The 8,342-nt window shown below is 44.2% G+C and overlaps 1 pseudogene; it reads left to right on the top strand.

Moving 5' to 3' along the window:
- Nucleotides 1-5,008: 5,008 nt before the first annotated feature.
- Nucleotides 5,009-6,963, top strand: LOC123926030 (annotated as a pseudogene).
- The last annotated feature ends 1,379 nt before the right edge of the window (nucleotides 6,964-8,342 follow it).

Genomic DNA, 8,342 nt, shown 5'->3' with positions numbered 1-8,342 from the left:
ATTGTTAAGTCTCTTGATTGTGGTACTAGCGACATGACTCTACGCCTTTGTCAAGACTCCTACAACTGTACACCAAAAAGTGAATTTTACTGTATGTTAATTAAAAAATAACAATTTTAAATTTTTAATAGCCTCACTTAAAAAGAAAAATGATTAAATATTTTTTAAGATTTTATTTATTTATTTATTTGACAGAGATCACAAGTAGGCAGAGAAGCAGGCAGAGAGAGAGGGGGAAGCAGGCTCCCTGCTGAGCAGAGAGCCCGATGTGGGGCTCGATCCCAGGACCCTGAGACCATGACCTGAGCCGAAGTCAGAGTCTTAACCCACTGAGCCAGGTGCCCCCAAAAATGATTAAATATTATCAATACTAAAATTAGTATAATTAATTTAATATTTTATTTAACTCAGGATGTTAAAAATACAATCTCAACATATAATCAATAGAAAAAATACTATAATTTTTAGAAAAAAATAATAATTTTACATTCTTTGTATTAAGTCCCAGGAATACGGTATGTGCCTTGCGCTTACAAGCCATCTTAATTTGGACTGGCCACATTTCAAGCGCTCCATAGCCGCATGTGGCTAGAGACCATCAATGCGGACAGTGTGGGTCTTGATCTTTTTTTTTTTTTAAGATTTCATTTTTAAGTAATCTCTACGCCCAACGTGGGAGTTGAACTCATAACCCTGAACTGAGAGTCACATGCTCTTCCAACTGATCCAGCCAGGTGCCTCTGGATCTGAAAAAAAAAAAAAAAAAAGTAAGGGTAGTGTTTCCAGACTTGAGCAGCTATCATCAAATATATGGTAGACTATTTCCACCAAGAAGAATATACTATTTAACACGATCAGACGTTTAAAACTTCTTAACAGTCATAATGGAAAGTTAAACATAAAGTTAAAAATATTAACTCAAGGGAGTCCTATTCAGGCGAATGCAGCCAAACTGGCATCATCTTCAAAGTGACCTCACCCTCTCACTTGCGTCTTCTGGAATACTCCCTGAAAATGCCATTCCTTTTCATGTTGTACTTGTTTGCGTTTTCATCCGCTCCCTTATCTCTTCCTCACTCCACACACCCGTGTACATACACTTCTCCACCCTGGTGAAAACTTACTTTTCCTTTATGACCCAGTCCCGGGGGACTGCCTCTCCTCCCCATTCCCCCACCCCCGGCCCTCCTCCGGGAGGGCAGGAAACCCACCTTGTTTTTTTTTGCATAGTGGGCCCTCAACAATGTTCTTTCTTCTAAAGTTTACTGAGTCCCTCTCGGCGCTGGGGATACCTGGGTGAAAGAGATACAGCCCTGCCCGCAGGGATCTTGTGGTCTGATGGGAACGACAGACAAAGAGGCACTTTACTTACTACAGTTTGCTGAGCACCGAAGCACCATGCTGTGGGGAAAGCCAACTTTCCCCGCACAACCTCTGAGGTAGTCAGTCCCTCTCCTTTTTCCTTGAAGAGATCCCTGCAGACATGAGCACGGGGTGGGCCTTACTGTGAGGCTCTTCAGCCTCTGCCAGCTGTTGGCTGAATTTTATTGGATTGGGGGGTGGGGGTTTGTCACTGTGGAGGTCACTGGGAGAGTGACCACGGAGATTAGACCGCTCTATCTTTTTCCCCCATGCTAACATTGTAACGTGGGTGTACCCCCAGTGGACTCATTCCTTGGTGAAAACTCCCCAGCAGCCACCTCTCTCGGAAACCCCTGCCTGCATCCCTCTAAAGAAACAATTATCCCACAGTAGAGCCCAGGGGGCCTTGTCCTTGGGTGAGCAGCCTCCTGGGCCAATCCTCCGGGGCCTGAGCCTGTCAACGTGTACACAGGAGTCAGCCTTCTGGAGGGGAACTGAGAAGGGAGGGGAGGGGAAATCAGAGGAGATGGCAAGGCTAACTGCACACACTCCGTTTCTAGCTTCTAAGGCAGAAAGGACATTTCCAAGAGAGGGAGGAAGGGGTGTTCGTGATAGCGCTGTTGGCTGGCAAGAGTACTGATCCCGCCCCTTTACCAGTCCCAGGATGATCTGTGTTTGAACACCTCTGGTTTTCAACTGCAAATAAATTTGCAGAACTTCAAAAATCTCTTAAGTCAGTGTGAGGCGTCAGACTGAAATAATGAGGTTGACCCGAGTTAGGGAATGAGTTTCGGTGATGATTGGGAGGAAGAAAAGAAAATTATGGGAGGGAGGAGGGTTTGGGGGAGGCAGGAGGATGGGAGAACTTGAGTGTAAAGACAATATCTAACATTTTGGGTTTTATTGACTCTTTGCATCAGCAAATAGATTTTAACTTATTTTTAAAAATTTTATTGTTGACCGGTTGATAGGTGACAAACCAATCTGCTCCTCAGAAAAAGATGATTTTCCCTCCTCTGAGTTCTCACAGGCTCTCGGTCAACAAAGCTTGTCCAATGCCTGCTATTTGCCAGGTCTTGCGCCAGCTTCAAGAGCTTTTAAATGTTTTACATCTGGCCTATTTCATATTATGGGTGAGCAAAAGTTCACAAATTTATTTTTAAAACATTTTATTTATTTACTTTATTTGACAGAATGAGTGAGAAAGAGAGAGAGAGAGCACAAGCAAGGGGTCCATCAGGCAGAGGGAGAGGAAGAAGCAGGCTCCCTGCCAAACAAGGAGCCCAGGCCCCTGGCATCGTGACCTGAGCTGAAGGCAGGTGCTTAATTGACGGAGCCACCCAGGTGCCCCCAAATTTCATGAATTTAAAAAATACCCCACAAGAAGAGCTGGTTTCTCTTCTGCTGGATGGTGAGCTACTTCTGCAAGGACTGAGCTTCTTTTGACCCAAGGAAGTCCCTGAAAATATTCCAGGCATCTCTGTAGCACTAAGTATCTAGCTCAGTGCCTGGTGTATAGGAGGTGCTTACTCAGTGTTTGTTGAATGACTAAAAGACCTACTCACGCTCACCACCATGGAGCTGAGAAGGGTGATATGGCGGACAGGGAGAAAAGTACCACAGAGATCCCCCTTCATGAAAGAACCTGCCGACAGCTTCCAGCTGTTGGTGCCTTCAGCTGCTTCAGCTTTCAAGAAGCCTGACCAAAACATGGGACTCCTCCACTCGGCAATATCTGCTTCAGAGATTCCCAATGCTTCCCCTTCCTTTCCTTCACATGTGTTACTCCCCATCAATCCTTTTATATTTCCAAATCTGTCTCAGCATCTGCTTCCTAGAAAACCCAATCTATGCTAACAGGACTTTAGTCTTAAACCCATTCGTTGTAGGGGCACCCGGGTGGCTCAGTTGGTCATGCATTTGCCTCTGGCTTAGGTCATGATCTCAGGGTCTTGGGATCAAGCCCGGCATCAGGCTCCCTGCTCAGTGGGGAGCCTTCTTCTCCCTCTGCCTCTGCCTGCAGCTCCCTCTGTGTGTGTTCTCTCTCTCGGTCAAATAAATAAATAAAATATTAAAAAATTAAAAATAAAAACCTATTTACTATAGACTAGTACAAAAACACATAATTCTTCAAGAAGCCAAAGATGACTGACCGCATACTGGGTAGGGACAATGGTAAACATTTTCTTGGTGATTTTGTACAAGGTCACTTTGTTGAAGTTACACATTTACTTTTAGTGTAAAAATGAGTGCCAGAATGGCCAGAAAAGGAAATGTACCTTCTTAAACCTTAATAAAAAGGTTATTCCGGGCACCTGGGTGGCTGAGTGGGTTAAAGCCTCTGCCTTCGGCTCAGGTCGTGGTCTCAGGGTCCTGGGATCGAGCCCCGCATCGGGCTCTCTGCTCAGCGGGGAGCCTGCTTCCCTTCCTCTCTCTCTCTGCCTGCCTTTCTGCCTGCTTGTGATCTCTGTCAAATAAATAAAATCTTTAAAAAAAAAAAAGGTTATTCCATTATTAATGCTGTTGGGGTGCCTGGCGAGCTCAGTTGGCAACACATGCCACTCTTGATTTGGGGTCGTGAGTTTGAGCCCCATGTTGGGTATAGAGATTACTTAAAAAAATAAAATTTAAGGGGCGCCTGGGTGGCTCAGTGGATTAAGCCTCTGCCTTCGGCTCAGGTCATGATCTCAGGGTCCTGGGATCGAGCCCCGCATCGGGCTCTCTGCTCCGCGGGGAGCCTGCTTCCTCCTCTCTCTCTGCCTGCCTCTCTGCCTACTTGTGATCTCTCTCTCTGTCAAATAAATAAATAAAATCTTAAAAAAAAAATAAAATTTAAAAAAATTAAATTAAATCAATGCTGTAAAATATAATACAAAGTTACAGTCATTAAAAGCAGTATGGTATGAGCTCATGATGGATAACAGAGGAATGAAACAAACTATCACAACCAGAAAAGACTCTTCAATATATATAAATTTAATATCTGATAAAAGTGGCTTTTTAAACCTGAAAGGTAAAGATGACTGACTTTACAACATCTTTGGGACAATTGGATAACTTATTGGGAAAAAATTAGATCCTACACATTAAAATAAAATTTAGGTGGACCGGAATTCTAAACATAAAGAGACAGAGTTATGAAAGGATTAAAGGAAAATAAAGGATAATATGTTATAATCTTTTTAAAAGATTCTTATTTATTTATTTGACAAGAGAGAGATCACAAGTAGGCAGAGAAGCAGTCAGAGGGGGAAGAGGAAGCAGGTCCCCCACTGAGCAATGCCGGGGGGTGGGTGGGTGGGTGGGGTTGGGGGTGAGGGGGTCCATCCCAGGACCCTGGGATCATGACCTGAGCTGAAGGCAGAGGCTTAACCCACTGAGCCACCCAGGCACCCCACTATGTTATAATCTTGATGTGAGAAAATCTTTTCTAAGGAAGAACATAAAACCCAAAGAGTATAAAAGAAAATGTTGGCTAGATTTCACTACATCAAATTAAATCTTTTTTTTTAAGATTTTTATTTATTTATTTGACATGGAGAGAGAGATCACAAGTAGGCAGAGAGGTAGGCAGAGAGAGGGGGGAAGCAGGCTCCCAGCTGAGCAGAGAGCCTGATGCGGGGCTTGATCCCAGGACCAGGCGACCATGAGGTGAGCTGAAGGCAGACACTTAACCCACTGAGCCCCCCAGGTGCCCCAGTATATCAGCATTTTACATATGCATCCCCTTTGACCAAGCACCTCCTATTCTAGGATCTCTTTTATAGGAATGTGGGAAAGCAATGGGGAAGGGAAGATGGATGTAAATGGGGAGATCAGAAGCAGGTTGATTGAACCCACCAACAGGAGCTGGCACCCCACAGGGATGGACTGGAACCCATGATGGTTTTCCCTGCTTCTGATCATGCCCATGTCGGTGTCCTGCAGAAGCCAGGGTCCTTTGTCACGGAACAAAACACAACCACTTGGCCCAGGAGCCAGAGAAGCTGATGAAGGATCTGGGGAAAGAGGTCCAGCTGCGGGGTCACCTCCAAGGATGTACCTCAGCAGATCACCAGTGATTTGCATGAACTAGAAAATGTCTGCTTTCCTTCTACCCTCCAAATATCCCCTATGGCCCACTCTAAAGGATGTGTAGTTCAGCACGGCCAAGCTGAAGGTTACACATTGGACATCCGAGTGGATACATGTCTATGCATCATTGTTTGTGCTAGGAAAAATCAGAAACTGTAGTAATCATTGCTAAGGGAAGGGTCCATAGAGTTACAGGACACATATACCCTGGAGTAGCATGCCGCTACACACCCGGCACGATGTCTAACATGAATGAAATTAACAACACTAAATGTCGGCAAGGATGGGTAGTAATTAGCACTCTCGTACATTGTTTTTGGAAGTGTAACATGGTACGGCCACTTTGGAAAACAGTGTGGTATTTTCTTACAAAACTAAACATGTGCCTACCCTAGAAGCCAGCAGTTTTAAGGTATTTACTCAAAAGCAGTAAGGAGTTACGTGCAGTGATCTTCCTGGCTCTCAGGCGTTTGCTCCTGCTTCTGCCTGTTCACTCTTAGCCCGTGACACCCAAGCCAGCTCCAACTTCCTCCTGACCTCCAGAGGTGCCGGGTCCAGGGCTCCATCCTGAAGAAGGTACTGGAGGCGCTGACGGATCTCATCAATGAGGTCCCTGGATCTGAAGCTGCTGTGGTGTAGACCGTTCGCACGGTTGTCTTGCTGGTGCTGGTCACCGGGAGCTCCTACAGCCTCGGCTCCTACGAGACCACTACAGCCCAGCAGTGGTGTGAACCTCACCTGATCGTTCAAAACACGAACATGAACAGTGAAAACGTTCTTACACTAAGGGCTGCAGATAATGCGGACACCCTGGCACTGGTATTTCAAGCTGCAAATCAAGAAAAGGTGTTGGATTTTGAAATGAAGTTGATGGCTCTTTCTTTCTTTCTTTCTTTGAGAGAGAGAGAGAGAAAGCATGAGGGGCGGGGGGCTGGGAGAGGGCCAGAGCGAAAAGCAGACTCCGTGCTGAGCAGGAACCCCTGCTCAGGAATCCCTGCAGGGATGGATCCTATGACCTCTGATCCTATGACTTCACACCCTAGCTGAAAACGGACGCTTAACCCACTGAGCCACCCAGGTGCCCCTGAAATGAAGTTGATCTCTTTAGATGTGGAACACCTTGGAATTCCAGAACAGGCCATAGCTAGCTGTGCAGTAAAGAGGCCGTCAGGTGAATTTGCACATATTTGTCCAGATCTCAGTCATATTGGAGATGCTGTTGTGATTTCCTGTGCAAGAGAGGGAGGGAAATTTTCTGCAAGTGGAGTACTAGGGAAATGGAAATATTACGTTGTCACAAGTAATGTCATTAAAGAAGAGGAAGCTGTTACCATAGAGATGAGTGAGCCATTAGGGCTAACTTTTGCCTTGATACCTGAACTTTTTTAGGAAAGCCACTCCACTCTCTCCTACAGGAACACTCAGTATGTGTGCAGATGGACCCCTTGTGTAGGGTATAAACTTGCTGATATTGGACATTTAAAGTACTATTTGGCTTCCAAGATTGAGGATGAAGGAGGAACTTAGGCATTCTTAAAATCCAAGAAGATAAAATTAAGTTATTTGAGAACGGCTTCCGAGATACCAACATGTACTTAAGTCTCCTCTGTCATCACATTTGTACCTCTGAGTACATATGTAGATATTTTCTGTAAATAACTTACTTTTTCTCTCTTCTCTACAGTTTGCTTAAAGAATAAAGTCCAGGGGCGCCTGGGTGGCTCAGTGGGTTAAGCCTCTGCCTTCGGCTCAGGTCATGATCTCAGGGTCCTGGGATCAAGCCCCTCATTGAGCTCCCTGCTCAGCAGGGAGCCTGCTTGTTTTTCTCTCTCTGCTTGCCTCTCTGCCTACTTGTGATCTCTGTCTGTCAAATAAATAAATAAATAAAATCTTAAAAAAAAAAAGAATAAAGTCCAAAGTCAAATCTGATCTTGTTAACCTAGAAATATATCTGCCTTACCTAGAAATACTTACTATTTTCAAAGCAAAAATTCTAAATGCTGGTTTTTTTTTTAAACTTTTTTTTTTTTTTAAGACCCGAGATCATGACCTGAGCTGAAAGCAGAGGCTTTAACCCACTGAGCCACCCAGGCGTCCCAATGCTGGTTTTTAAAAAAGATTTTATTTATTCATTTGAGAGAGAGAGAGAATGAGGGAGAGAGTGAACACCAGTTGGGGGGGATAGGGCAGAGGGAGAGGGAGAAGCAGGATCCCTGTTGATCAGGGAGCCCAAGATGGGGCTCGATCCTAGGACCCCAGGATCAAGACTTGAACCAAAGGCAGATGCTTGACCAACTGGGCTACCCAGGCACTCCTCTAAATGCTGTCTTAAGACTTTCCCAACTTATTTATTTTTTTTAAGATTTATTCATTTATTTGAGAGAGAAAGTGGGGGGGCAGAGGGAGATAATCTCAAGCAGACTCCCCACTGAGCACAGAGCCCATCATGGGACTCAATCTTATGACCCTGAGATCATGACCTGAGCTGAAATCAAGAGTTGGATGCTCAACCGACTGAGCCATCCAGGCACCCCAGAATATTTTTTAATTTAAGTAAAAGTTATTTGAATTTCAAACAGCCAAAAAAAAAAAAAGTTACGTGCATAGAAAGACTTGTACAAAAATGTGCATAGCAGCTCTATTCATAATAGCCATAACCTGGAGACAGATCAAGGTCCATCAATAGGAGAATAGTTATATAAACTCTAGTATATTCATACAGTGGAATACTAATCAATGATGTTAAGGAATCTGTTCCTACTACATGCAACAATATGGACAAATCTTAAAAAATATTATGTGAAGTGAAATAACGCTTACCCAAAAGAGCACATGTTTTATAATTCCACTTATATGAAATTCTAGAACAGGTAAAACTAAACTTTGATGGAATTAAATTGGAAGAA

This window comes from Meles meles, chromosome 1 (assembly GCF_922984935.1).
Source record: "Meles meles chromosome 1, mMelMel3.1 paternal haplotype, whole genome shotgun sequence".
In the NCBI taxonomy this organism is placed as follows: domain Eukaryota; kingdom Metazoa; phylum Chordata; class Mammalia; order Carnivora; family Mustelidae; genus Meles; species Meles meles.
This window is presented reverse-complemented; position numbering and strand designations above follow the sequence as displayed.